We start from the raw sequence: 14,774 nt of genomic DNA, 5'->3' as shown, positions 1-14,774 counted from the left end.
ATTGGTAACCGCAGCTGAAACTAGGCAGTGGCATTGGCCATGGAGGCAACACAGGTGGCTATGATAAGTCTCTGATGGGCTGGATATTTGAAGACACTGGTGGAGAGAACCCGGAAGTGAAAGCCGTTAGAAGGGTCAAGGTGCAGAATCTAAGGCATCGCCTTGTCTTCACCAGAGTTCCTGATGGTGGAGATAGATTTGCTGCGGGTGACATCCAGGTTACATAGTTACACAGTCAGGTTAAGAAAAGACACAAATCCATCTAGTTCAAGCATGAAATGAAAAAAAACAAAACAAAAAAAACAAAGTGAAAACCTTAACTGCTTGCCGCTGAAAGACAGCTATAGCACGGGCTTCCAATGTCGGGAGGGCATACATGGACGTCCTCTCTCTTACTCATGACTCTGGGAGGGAACTCCTGCTGCCATGGAGTCCATCAGGAAAGGAAAATTACAGTAAGTATTTGATAGTAAATTTTTCATTTTCCTGACAGACGTCCATGGCAGCATACGTGTGGGAATGAACTAGACCAGGGGATGTCGAAAAAATAGGATTTCAATCATAGCCAATAAACCCTGTGGATAGCTAATAATAGCATAAGGATGTTAGCTACACCCCACAATGAGCCAGAACAGCTTTAATGGAAGACATGTCATCCCCCTACAACTTTTCCTGGTGCCCTTTCACAAGGAGCTGTAGTACATTTTATACTACACTTTATATTTATATTTTATATTTATACTACAGGAGCCCACAAAGCCTACACACTCCTGGATGAGTGTGTCGTGACTGATTCTGTAGGAACCAAGCCCTAAGCTTTATAAGCCTAATGGCTAGCTGGAATGATTCATCCAGCAAAAATTCTGGATGACATCTCCATGCCGCTGATTCTACTAGAGATTGACAAATATGTCCTAAAACTCTGAGCAAAGCTTTAGCTTGAGAGCATACTTGAAAAAACCAAATATCCATGGCATGGAAGCAGTTATTTTTGGTGGTCCTGCATATGGGAAGAACAAATCCTTTGTTCTCATAGAATGCCGAAGCCACCTCAGATTGCTGCCCAGTATAGATTTACATACTACCCATACTGGGCAGAAAGCCACATAAATCCCTCTCGGCACAATGCCCAGATCCCAAGCAAACCTTCTGACTGAGGAAAAGAACCCATAAAAAGGCTGCCTTCATGACTGAGACTTTACTCAAAACTGAACTAAAAGAGATTCCATCCGGAGCAGCAAGCTGTCAAGGGGCCTTAAAGGCCCTGATTCTGGACAAGCTTCCTGCTGAGGATGTAGCCCTAGATTGACATCATAGCTCAATCCCAACTCCAACTGGACTGGAGGGGATCCCATCTGGAGCTTTAAGTCACCAAAAGATCCTTCCTAGCCTAAAGCTGTGATCTTGGCAAACTTCCTGACTGAAGAGATAGGCCTTAGAGTGCATGTCTTCATAACTCAATCTTTACTTAAGATGGACTGCAAAAAGATCTCATCTGGAGCACGCAAGGAAGTCCAGAGCAAGTATTAAACCCTGCCCAGAGAGTCTTGGTTCTTCTTCCATTGTCAGATGCAGCCCCTCACCAAAGTATTTGATGAATAAGGGATAGTCTACCCATGAGACATTGGATATGACAGTGACTGCAGAGATCTGCCCTCTAAGAGAGCTTTGGAATCAGTTGAAGTCCAGAATGCACCTGACCAGGGGATTGAAGTAAAGAAAACAAAGCAGACCAAACTGAACAAGCTCTATCCAAATCCTTTTGTAGGATTTATAGATATTAGATTAGAGAATCAACAGCCAAGCCTGATCAGTCTCTTCCTGCCAGGATGAAAAAGTGGAAGAGAAGAACAAAGGTGGAATATTGCTCTTTACGTCACAAGATCTCATCCAAGAGAAAGGACTTCAATCCAATACCCCAGTATCAAGGCCTGTTTGGCCAAAAGGGAATTCCTGCAAAAATTGCCATGGTCTTTAACAACAGAACCCCCCCCCAAAAAAAAATGAAAACAAAAAAAAAACACTGCATACGGATCGAACTGGAAAGCATATGGCTTGTGAGACCTTTCCTGATCTGTCACAGTATCTGCACCCAGGGCTTGGCCCAGGCCCCTAGGAAAAAGCTTTCCAGATCACAGTCATCTCTACCTCTTCTCAGTGGACTGACCCTGCAGGTTCTGATTTGCCCCCTGATGTAGGACACCACTGTTAACATGTGCAGCCTCACTGGAGACTAAAAAGCCTGCTGTCAGGTGACAAAAGGCGAAGGGAGCATGAAAGAGCTGGCCAAAAATCCAAAGTGTTCAAACTAACTTCCCAACTGGGGAGTTCTACTGGCAAAACAACTTCCAATGGCAGCACATGAAATTAATTTCTGTGCCAGCATCCTGCGCTTCATCTGCCTGTTTGTGAGACATGAATCGCTAGGTGCATGATCAATATTGGAGAAAAAAACCTTTCAGGACATGAGGCCATTTCCATTGAGCACAACTCAATATAGAGATAGGAGAGACCATGGTCCTGATCATCATGTATTGAGATGCTGACAGTTGAAGGGAGGAAAGTCAGAATTACCCAGCATCCCACCACCAGTATGCTCTAGTGGCAAAAACTATGTATCCTGAACTGTGATGGATTAAGCTCTCAGATACCCAAGGATTTGCGTAGGAGTCACAGGACCCTTTTTGAAAGACTAGCCAGCCCATCTCTTGTAGGGTTCTGAGAACTCCCTCTGTATACTTGACAGGAATTCCTGTCTATAAGAGGAGTGGATCGAGAACCCAACCAGCAGACATATATGCTGCATGACATTATAATCCATGTAGAAACAGAGATATGTCAGAAGACAGCTCTGGGATTTGGAAATAGAAATCCCTCTGCTCAACAATAGTACTCCTCTTAAAATCACGTGTGCTGGAATTGAAATTGCCATCCCTAGAGATGGTATGAACCACGTTGGCTTGCAGAACTTGCTTATTGTTGCTTCAGCAAAGGATTTCTGCTGGCACAATCAGAGTCTTGAAGCTGACTGGGAATGCTTTAGGAACATATTAGGCAAAGGCATCTTGCAGTGCATTCCTATGGGAAATAAATTTAGAAGAGACAAAGCCAAACCTGGCTGGCTAAACCGTAGCGTCAAAAAACTTATTAGGGGAAAAAAATTGGCCTTCAAGAAGTATAAATCAGAGGGCACAGTATCGACTTTCGAGCAATACAAGGAGGCAAATAAGAAAAGTAAACAAGAAATCAAGATGGCTAAAATCAACTTTGAGAGACAAATAGCGGAGGATAGTAAAAAAAACCCAAAGAAATTCTTTAAATATATCAACAGCAAAAAAACTAGGGCAGAGCATATTGCACACATAACTAACAATGATGGGAGGATGGTTACAGAGGACACTGAAAAAGCAACCGTGCTGAATGCTTTTTTCTCGTCAGTCTTTACACAGGAAACGGAGGGGTACACTGACCATGACTGTTTGGTTAGTAGTAATACACAGGACTTGCCACTATGGCTAACAGAGGGTGAAATCAGGGAAAGGCTGGATAAACTCAACACAAACAAATCACCAGGCCCGGATGGCGTACATCCGAGAGTACTCAAGGAACTCAGTAAGGTTATATCCAGACCACTGTTCCTGATCTTTGCTGACAGTATTAGGACAGGAGATGTACCAGGGGATTGGAAGAAAGCTAACGTGATTCCGATATTCAAAAAGGGCCAGAGGCATATCCCGGGAAATTATAGGCCTGTCAGTTTGACATCAATAGTATGTAAACTTCTGGAGGGGATGATAAGGGACTATATCGTAGAGTTTGCTAAAGACAAAAACATCATCAGCAGTAATCAGCACGGGTTTACAAATGGGCGTTCTTGTCAAACCAATCTATTAACATTCTACGAGGAGGTGAGCTGTGAGCTAGATAGGGGGAGACCAGTGGATGTGGTGTACTTGGATTTCGCTAAGGCGTTTGATACAGTTCCCCACAAGCGCTTAATTTATAAAATAAGATCTGCAGGTATCGACAGCAGGGTTTGCTCTTGGATACGGAATTGGCTTAAAGGGCGTGTCCAAAGAGTGGTAATAAACAGCGCATACTCAGACTGGTCTGAGGTAGTAAGCGGGGTGCCCCAGGGCTCAGTCCTGGGACCAACCTTGTTCAATTTATTCATAAACAACATTGAGGTCGGGATCAGTAGTTCGATATCAGTTTTTGCAGATGACACAAAATTGGCCAGAGCAATAACTGCACAGCATGAAGCAGATATCCTACAGAATGACCTGGACAAAATTACAGAGTGGGCAACGACATGGCAAATGAGGTTTAACGTGGAGAAGTGTAAGGTTTTGCACTTGGGGACTAAAAACATAAAAGCACAATACACGTTAGGAGGGGAACCCTTGGGGGAATCAAAAATGGAGAAGGACCTGGGAGTCTTGGTTGATGATAGATTAGGCAACAGCATGCAATGTCAAGCGGCAGCTGCCAAAGCCAGCAGAATATTAGCATGCATAAAGAAAGGGATGTATTCCAGAGATAAGACTATAATCCTTCCACTTTATAAAACTCTGGTCCGACCGCATCTGGAGTATTCTGTCCAGTTCTGGTCGCCAGTCCTCAGGAGGGATGTGTTGGAGCTGGAGAGAGTCCAGAGAAGGGCAACTAAACTAATTAGGGGATTGGAGGACCTTGACTATGAAGAGCGTCTACAATCGCTCGATTTATTCTCCCTGGAGAAGAGACGTCTGAGGGGGGACATGATAGCAATTTATAAATATCTTAATGGGGATCCCAGCTTAGAAAAAAAGCTGTTCATTCGAAGGGATTGCATGAGGACTCGAGGGCATACAATGCGATTAGAGGAGAAGCGTTTTAACCTCAGGCAACGTGGGGGGTTCTTTACTGTTAGGGCTACAAGATTGTGGAATTCTCTACCACAAGAGGTGGTTTCTGCGGGTAGTATGGTGGCTTTCAAAAGACTCTTAGACTTACATCTCAAGGATCAGAACATTCAGGGGTATGTGAGATGATTACAGCCACACACACCTACACAGGTTGAACTGGATGGACTATTGTCTTTATTCAACCTCACCTACTATGTAACTATATGTAACTATGTAAATAATCTGACTGATTGAGCCACATAGCCTGAAGTGCTTGACCTGAGGGTCCAACCGTCTGAGACCAAAGCTGTATATTCCTATCAGAAGATGAGCAAACAAGTACCCATAAGATATGTATGGGTGGCACAAATATGAAAAAGGCCAGAAGCAACCTGTGAACCTGGAAATAAAAGACGAGTGATGCATTATTCTGTTTCTGTGTTTTGACTTCAGTCCCACATTGTCCTCCGCAGAGCTCTGTGTGTGTGTGTGTCTGGGAGTGTGGAATGGAGAGTGCCGGCACAGGTTAATATAGGAGTAATCTATAGGGAGTGCATCCTTAAAGATAGACACGTACTATTAACTTGTTATAAGTCAGATTGTAGTATCCTTGCTGACTACTTGGTTCAGGACTTTCTCTCCAATACTTTCTGGACCCCAGGCTGGAACTGCTGGAGCAAACCCTTTGGAGTTAAACACTGACTCTTAAATCGCAATCCTCTTTCATTCAGCACACATCTACTCTGAGGCAAGAGGCCAGACAAAACACAGCTCTTAGCTGTCAAATGAAGCTAGCCCTTGAAGGGGACTGTTTAGACTCTCACAATGTAGACAAGATTGTCCCATTTGTAGAATTATTCCCAGCTATTTGCTATCAAATAAAGCTAGCCGTTGAAGGGGACTGCTAGACTCTCGCAATGCGGACATGATTGCCCCACTTGTAGAATTATTTCCAGCTATTTGCTATCAAATAAAGCTAGCACTTTAGGGGATTGTTTAGACTCTCGCAATGCAGACAAGACTGTTCTACTTGTAGAATCATCTCCAGCTATTTGCCATCAAAATAAAGCTAGCCCTTGAAGGGGGCAGTTTAAACTCTTGCAATGCAGACCAGATTTTCCGACTTGTCAGAATTATTTTTTAGGATAGAAAATTCTTCATCTCAACTTCCATTGCATTGGAAGAGAGGCAAGGGTTTAGGCAGGCTCCCAGGCTGCAACTGCAGACTCATATATCGCTTAGGGACAAGTCTAACACAAGGCTACCACCAGAAGACGCTACACCCCCCCGATGACACACCCAATCATCCTGATTGAGTATACCCCTGAAGAACACAGCATCTTCCAATGACAACTCCATGTATACGGCTAAGCTGATGAAGGCCACATCAACCAAACAGGTGACACATTATGCTGGAAAACCTCTTCCCCATAAGTGCCTTAATCTAACATCCTACAATGCAGGTAGTAGTGTCCTGTTGGGGTTTGAACTTGAGCAACCCAAAACTGCAAGGTGCTGACCACTAAGACATTCTGCTGCTCTGTCCTTCTGTTCAATTTGCACCCCTCGTCAAAAATGATCTTCTAGCTTAAACATCATAGAAAAAAAGGCAATGCACACCTTTGGAAGTGCTAAAATACTTGCTGGAAAAGAAGTTCAGCTGCACCCAAACAGGTGTTGGCGCGCATGCCCAGGCACATTAGTGTGTGCACAGGAAGAAATGTGCGTGTGCGCATGCGCGAACGCGCATTCACGTGCACGTATTGGCACAAAACGGCCTATTTAAGCTGAGCAGTGACAGGAGCACATTGCTGAGTGGTCTTTCAGCTTGTTCCTGTTCACCTGTGCCCTGACCTGCTTCTGGTTTACCTGTTCTGACCTGGCTTGCCCTTGACTCTCCTTTAGATTCCTGCCTGCCTACCTGTGACCCCGGCCTGTGATTGACCTTGCTCTTGTCTTATGCCTTTGTACCTCGCTGCCAGATTGTGTACCGACTTTAGCTTGTATCCTGACACTGCTCCAGTCTCATGTTCCTGTACCCACGCTGCCCGGCTGTTGACGACTCTTTGGCTTGTGTTCCGACAATGCTCCTGCCTCTCATCCAGCATCACAAAGTTCCAGTTCCAGGTGCTCATCCGGTGATCCACGGCCATCGGTCTGCTGCCAAAGCGCAGCCAGTGCCACCTGCTATACCGGCCCTTGTGCCACTCTGTGCCCCACATTGCCTGTCATCTCTACCAGGGGTGTTGGACAGGAGGTGCAAGAGAAGCCCCCTCTACAGCTCCATCTCCACCAGGTACGTGATAGTACCACTCAGCCAGATGTCGGAGATCGAGAGAAGGGCTTCACCTCTAGAGACATTATGCCAGCAACTTGCCACGCTTACCCAAGCAGTCAACTCCATGCAAGAGGGCTATATTCAGCTAGAGGGTCACATCCAATCCATGGCCTCCACCCCTGCCACGGCCCCTGGGCCCTCCTTGCCTGAACGGGCCCTATTCGCACCTGCAGTTATGCCACCACCGGAGCCTCGGGTACCTGCCCCGGAACGATTGTCGGGTGACCGGAACAAGTTCCAGGCTTTCAGGAACTCTTGTGAACTATACTTTGCCCTGCAACCACAGACTTTCTCACTTGAATCCATCAAGGTGGTGTTTGCTCTGCTTCTCGGGGAACCACAATCCTGGGCCCATTGTCTTCTGGAACAGAATAATGCAGTCCTGAACACAATTGCATCATTCTTTGAAGCAATGTCTCAGCTTTATGATGATCCCCAGCGATCTGCTACAGCTGAAGCAACCCTAAATGCACTGCAGCAAGGCCACTGCCCTGTCGAAGACTATGTCGCAGAGTTCCATAGGTGGGCCTCTGATACAGGCTGGAATGAAGCAGCCTTACGGCATCAATTCAGCCTCAGCCTATCAGAGGGACTTAAAGACAAACTTGCCAGAGTGGGTACGCCTGGTTCCCTTGACAATCTCATTGGTCTCGCTATCCAGCTTGCTCGCAGGCTCAGGGAGAGGAGAGCGGAAAGTGCCAGTAGTGCCAGACCTACCTGGATGTTGCCACAAGTCCCGTTACCTCCGGCATTTCCTCCATCTACCACTTCCCCCACAGCCTCCGGGGCGGAACCCATGTAACTGGGGCTCTTACGCTCCCCGCTCACCACTGAGAAGAGATTACGAAGGTGCCAGAATAATTTATGCCTCTATTGTGAGGAAGCAGGACATTACCTTCAGAACTGCCCTGTGAGGCCTAGTAAGTCCCAGTCTGCTCTCTCTTCTTACCTCGCTAACTGTTCTGTTCTAGGAATGACCGATCCACTCAAATTACTCTACCTCTATCACTACAGATTCTCGGAAAGAACATCCAAGTCCCAGTCATCATTGACTCTGGAGCTTGCAGTTGCTTCATGGACAGTGACTTTTCTAAGCGTCATCGAATTCCCCCTGCAAGCAAAGACCCGCCAGCTATCTATCCATCTAGACGACAAATCTCATCTTAAGTCTGGGCCTATAATTCATGAGACCTGCCCACTACTCGCTATATCTAATACTGGCCAGGAGAATACTTATGTCTGGATATTATCCCATCTCCTCTGTTCCCTGTTATTCTGGGCATCCCTTGGTTACAACTTACAAGCACACAACCCTCAGAAAAAATGGAGATCAGGAGAAGTGGTATTTCCATCTACCTATTGCCAACAATACTGCTTCCAGTCTAGTCCTGTGAAACCTGTACCCCTTCTGGGTGCATTTCCTGATCTCTTTGTATCACAGCTTGTGCCTTCTGCATATCATGAGTTCTTGGAAGTCTTCAATAAAAAGAAAGCAGATATCTTGCCACCCCACCATCCTTATGACTGCCCAATCAAACTTTCCCCGGGTGCTGAGATTCCCTTTGGGCGCATCTTCCCTCTTTCCGAAATAGAACTTGAAGCACTACCCCTCTACATTGATGGAAATTTAGAAAAAGGCTTCATCCAGCCCTCTACGTCCCCTGCAGGGGCTGGCATTTTCTTTGTTGAGAAGAAAGACCATTCTCTACGCCCCTGTGTCCATTATCGGGATTGAAACAAAATCACTGTTATAAACAGATATCCTTTGCCCCCTAGTTCCCAAACGTTTTCAACATTTCAGAGCAGCCACAATATTCACGAACCTTGACTTACAAGGAGCATACAATCTATTACGGATCCGTGAAGGGGGCGGATGGAAGACCGCCTTTTTTAACCAGATTCGGTCACTTCGAGTACCTTGTCATGCCCTTCGGATTGTGCAATGCTCCAGCCACCTTTCAGCATTTCGTAAAAATAATATTTTCAAACACTATCTTGATCTATTCATGATTGTTTATCTTGACGACATTCTTATCTTTTCAGGATCCATCGAACTGCACCGTGAACACGTCGAAAAAGTCCTCGGCCGCCTAAGAAACCATGGATTGTACGCAAAGGTCGAGAAATGTGAATTTGAAAAAGAAACAATCCAATTCTTGGGACTTGTCATTTCTACCTCTAGGGTCTCCATGGATCCCCAGAAGGTTAAATCTATCCTTGAATGGCCCACTCCCTGGACACCGGCAGCACAAGCTGCGTTTGACCAGTAAAAGACGCTATTCACCACAGCACCTAATCTACAACATCCAAAACCTACATTACCATATGTCCTGGAAGTGGATGCCTCAGAAAATGCCATAGGTGCCATCATGTCACAGTGTCAAGAAGAAGTCCCTTCTTCATCCTGTCGCCTTCTTTTCTAGGAAACTCAGCCCGGCAGAAAAGAACTATGAAGTGGGAAACCAGGAACTGCTGGCTATAAAGACAGCCCTAGAGGAATGGCGCTACCTAGAAGGGGCAACTCATCCTATCCTGATCTTTACCGATCGTAAAAATCTAGAATACCTCAGGACTGCTAAATGACTAAAACCACGTCAAGCCAGGTGGGCACTGTTCTTTTCCCGCTTCATCTTTCACATTACCTATAGACCAGGTTCCAAGAATGGCAAACCCAATGCGCTATCCCGCATGTACCCGGAGGATGGAGAATGTTGCAGAGTAGACACAATCCTGTAGGCCTAAAGCTTCCTACTTCTGCAAGCAGATCTGATTACTCAGCTCAAGCAGGCATCCATAAGCGATGTTCTACCACCATCTATCAAGAACAAGAGGGACTGTTTCTATTTAACCAAAAGGTGTTTGTACCCCCGAGTCTATGTTTCAAAATCCTTGGCCTGTGCCATGATTATCCCTTGGCAGGGCACTTTGGGTTATCCAAGAAGATGGAACTTGTACAACGTTCCTTTTGGTGGCCTGGTCTGAGGTCCTACTGCTGGGATTATATCAGAACCTGTGGAATCTGCATCTGAAACAAGAACGACAAAACCAAATCTTGGGGTCTACTAAGACCCTTGCCCATTTCCAAGAGGCCTTGGGAGATGATCAGCATGGACTTTATTGTCGAGTTCCCTCCTTTCCGAAGGATTCACTGCCATCTTTGTGGTTGTCGATAGACTAACCAAGATGGCCCATTTCATCCCTATGTCAGGGACCCCCTCAGCAATGGAAACGGCCCCTACCTTCATCAAAGCTGCATCACCTCAGATCGTGGGGTACAATTTACCTCCAGGTTCTGGAGGGACCTCTGCAGAATATTAAAGATTGAAACCTGCTTTTCCTCAGCCTATCATCCACAAACGAATGGCCAAACGGAGTGAACAAACCAAACCCTGGAGCAATATCTCCGGTGTTTTTCATCTTTTTCACAGGATGACTGGGCGTCCCTTCTACCCTTGGCAGAATTTGCATATAATGACGCAGTTCATTTGGCCACAGGCCAACCCTCATTTTTTGCAAACTATGGGTACTTTCCAGCCTTTTTTCCTGATGTGATGCCTTATTCCTTCGGTTCCCACAGTTCAGGAAAGAGCAAAAATCCTTCAAACAAACAACAGAGTGTTACAAGATGCCATATCCAGAGTGCAGCAATACAATAAAGAGTTTTTTGACAGGAAAAGGAGAGAAGACCTAAACCTCAAACAAGGAGACAAGGTTTGGCTATCCACCACTAATCTAAAGCTGTCATGCCCATCCAAGAAGCTGGGGCCTCGATATATCGGTCCATTCTCTATGAAGAGACAAATCAACCCAGTAGCTTATGAACTTTTACTTCCAGAAACATGTCTTTCATGTATCCTTGCAAAAGCCTGCAAGATTAAACTCATTCCCTGATCGTGAGTCGGATCCACCACCACCTGCAATAATCAATGGCAATGAGGAATACAAAGTTGAGACAATTGTGAATTGTAGAAAGAGAGGAGGTACTGTCCAGTACTTGATCAAATGGAGGGGCTATTGCCCAGAGGAAAGTTCATGGGAACCGGAAACTAATCTTCATGCTAAAAGACTTATACAAGCATTTTTCATCCTGAAAAGGTGTTGAAAACGGGCATCTGGAGGTTTCCCATTAGGAGGGCAATGTAAGAGTCATTCAGCTGGACTCAAAAGGGACATTATTGTGTGCACAGGAAGAAATGTGCGTGTGCGCATGTGTGCGCAGCCAGTGCCACATGCTATACCGTAGTGAACAAGCACACTGTGAGTCGTGTGAAACATGTCTACCATCAATTCTGCTGTAACTTGCATCCTTGCTCAATAAAGCCTTTCATCGTGAGCTATCGCTTGGTGTGCGGCCATTTCTCTTGTAAGGCGCAGCCAGTGCCACCTGCTATACCGGCCCTCGTGCCACTCTGTGCCCCACACCGCCTGTCATCTCTACCAGGGGTGTTGGACAGAAGGTGCAAGTGAAGCCCCTTCTACAGCTCGATCTCCACCAGGTATGTGATACTTGCATTGCAGGTAGCTCTGCCATTTTAGGCATCCTTGCAGCCTTATGAAAGGAGGTACAAAAACCTGCTCAAAGATCTTCCTCATCCGTATATTCCTTTTATGAATTGTTTGAAGGGGGTTAAATTGGCCAGTTAACTGGTCTTGCAAGGAAAAGCTTGACATTGTCAGAGTAGAGAATCCTTGCACAGGGAGAGTTGTAACAGACTCCTTTAGAGTGTCTTGACTACCTGTGGCAACCTGTTGGTCACTGTCATCTTGCTCCCTGGATGCCTGCATAAGGCATGAAATTCATATAGGGTTTTACCAGCCAAGGCATGAGCAGCAAAGGCCCAGTTTACAGTGTGCATAATACATGTAGATCCGGAGGCGCCAAATAGCAAGTGTTCATTAGTTGCGGGAAGGGAATAGAGCCGGATGGAGAACATGACATAACTAAATAACTACGGTAGTAGCATGCCAAAACCATCGTTCGGGCAGGCCTGTAAAATAAAGGGCCGGTCAAGAAGAAAGGAAGAAGGGAATGTTGTAGAAAAGGGGCAGAGGTGGGGATAACGAGTCCTGTGGCAGACCAGAAGAGGCGGGGGGCCTGACCTTAAATAGGCGGCCCCTCCCCTCCCACAACTCCAGGCTCCGCCTGTCTGAGCTCGCCTTCAGGTTGGGGTATGTAACTGTAGTAGGCGGAGGATTTCCACCACCCTAGTCTCTTGATGATATGCACAGGAATGCTATGGCTGGATGCCACCGTGGCTGCCCCTAAGCAAAACGAATGACCGGAGAAGGCAGCAGGATCGCCCCCTAACTTACCCAGCAGGGTTCTCAAATACTTGACGAACTTGGGTGTGGTGAGAGGCCTGCCATGGAGGCTCAGCAGGGGAGCATCACTGACCTGACCTGACCTGCCCCAACTGGACTGGGCACCATCCGTTGTAAGATGGATACAGTGGTATGTCGACTGGTGGCCCCAATTGATTGGTCTTGGACTGCCGGAGTGTCAGGACAAAATAATCGTCCACCTTAACTAGGTCTGCCCTCCTTAACATGTTGACGGTGAACTCGTTTGGCCGCAGGAACAAGATCTGAGGAAGGGCTTTGCCTGAAACATGTCATCCTCCCCGGTTTTGTGGCCACCTATGTCCCTTTAAACTGGCTGACAGCACACTCGGCGGTCTGCTGTGCCCGGCACAGTGAGGGTTCCTTTGTCTCAGCGCTCCTGGTCACGTGGCAAGCAGGGTCCGCTGAGCACGTCTCCGGGACTCAGCTGCGGGCGACCAGTGACATCATCTCCTAGCGCCAGCTCAGCTGTTCGAGGACGGGAGCGGACGCCGGACTGTAAGCTGAACGATCCTCGCGGCTGGAGTGTATTGCAGTGGCTGGGGTTCCCTCTCCCCCCCCTCCCCTTCTATGCTTCTCCCGCTCCAGCCCCTGAGTGAGTGTTTCTACCATCAAGTTTCTACAACTCACAGGCGTCTCCACCTCACTCCTGGGTCCTTTTCTAAGGTACAGCCTCTCTGTCGGACATCTGTTGGCATCTTATTATATTAGATTTATCAGCATTTTTAGCCTTTCAATAAATTTGTCATTTTAATTCAAGAAAACTGACTTTGAGCTCATTGTCACTGCTCCTGGGAGCGCCAACACACCCATTTATCTGTTGCAACATTTGTTTCTCAGTCAGGATCTGGGTTTTGGGTGGGCTGCAACCCTGACATGACTTTTGGCTGATGGTGTGTTTCTTTTGGACAAACTTCGCCCACTCCATCTTATCCTTGAGCCCTGGATATCTGTCCCACAGCGCCAGGATCTTTTTGTAGTGAACTCGGCATGGCCCACCGCATCAGTCCATAACACTGGAGAGCAGTCTGTGAACGGTAGAATGAACATGTTCATGCCATTCCAGTGGGCCAGGAACTTGCCCCACAAAGACAAGTCTGCCCCGGCCTGACCGTCCAGTGAGATAGTGCTGCCCTCGTGCGGAAGACCCGGGAGCAGTTTGAGAAGTCTGGACACAAAAGTGCCGCCCTGGGGAATGAACCTCATGGTAAAGTTCAGAGAACCCAGGAGAGACTGCAGATCCCTCCGTGTCATGGAACCTCTGTGGAGGAAAGACTCAATGTCAGCCCTGATTCTCTGATTCTCAATGTCAGCCTGCATGGTGACTGAATCCAGACAGATGCCTAAAAAGGTCAGCTTGGTTGGGGGGCCTATGGTCTTGTCTGGAGCCACCGGGACCCCTAGGGTGGAGAAAAGCTTCACAGTCTTGGTTAAACTGAGTGGTGTTGAAGTGCGACTTTCCACAGTCAGGAAATCATCCAGGTAATGAATTACCACTGGACAGCGGCTGACGTTCAAAAGGAGCCAGCACAGTGTTTCTGCGAACATGTCAAAAATGTTCTTGGGCTGCTCTTGGCCCCGAAAGTCAAGCGGAAAGCAAAATAGTAAGACCCCTCCCACCTGACACCGTGCAGGTGCCACAATGACTGGTAAATGGGCAGTAGTTTGAAGGCATCGGATATGTCCGTCTTGCCGAGCCAGGCAGCCTCACCGGCCTGCAAGATCGCCTGGATGGCATGGTCCATGGAGGCGTACTGTAGAGAAAATTCCTCAGAGGGGATGAGAGAATTGAGGCTAGGCATGATAACAGAATAAGGAGCTGAAAGGTCAATAATCAAGCGTTTTTTTATTGTTGTACCTCCCGGTGGCAATGCCCAACAGTTGGTACGCCCACAAAAAAAGTCTGTGTGCCGAAAGGCATAATCATGAAACCTTTGTCAACCTCCGATTGTAACAAGGTGTTGACTGCAGAAGTGTCGGATAAGGCAAACTGCAAATTGTTACACTCCACCGTAGTTGCCGGTAGAGCGACTAGCCCCATCTGAAACTCTTCTGTGAAGCCCTGGATAAGAAACTTGTCAGAATCTTGTGAAGGGTGGGACTCCAGGAAGAAAGCCAGAGTGTCAACATGTAATTCGGTCATTCATTTCTGGTCATGGAAACAGGTAGAGCAGACATGCAAAAAACTGCAGGCGCTGAAACTACAACCT

This window comes from Pelophylax lessonae (assembly GCF_965119305.1).
Source record: "Pelophylax lessonae genome assembly, chromosome: 3".
Lineage (NCBI taxonomy): Eukaryota > Metazoa > Chordata > Amphibia > Anura > Ranidae > Pelophylax > Pelophylax lessonae.
This window is presented reverse-complemented; position numbering follows the sequence as displayed.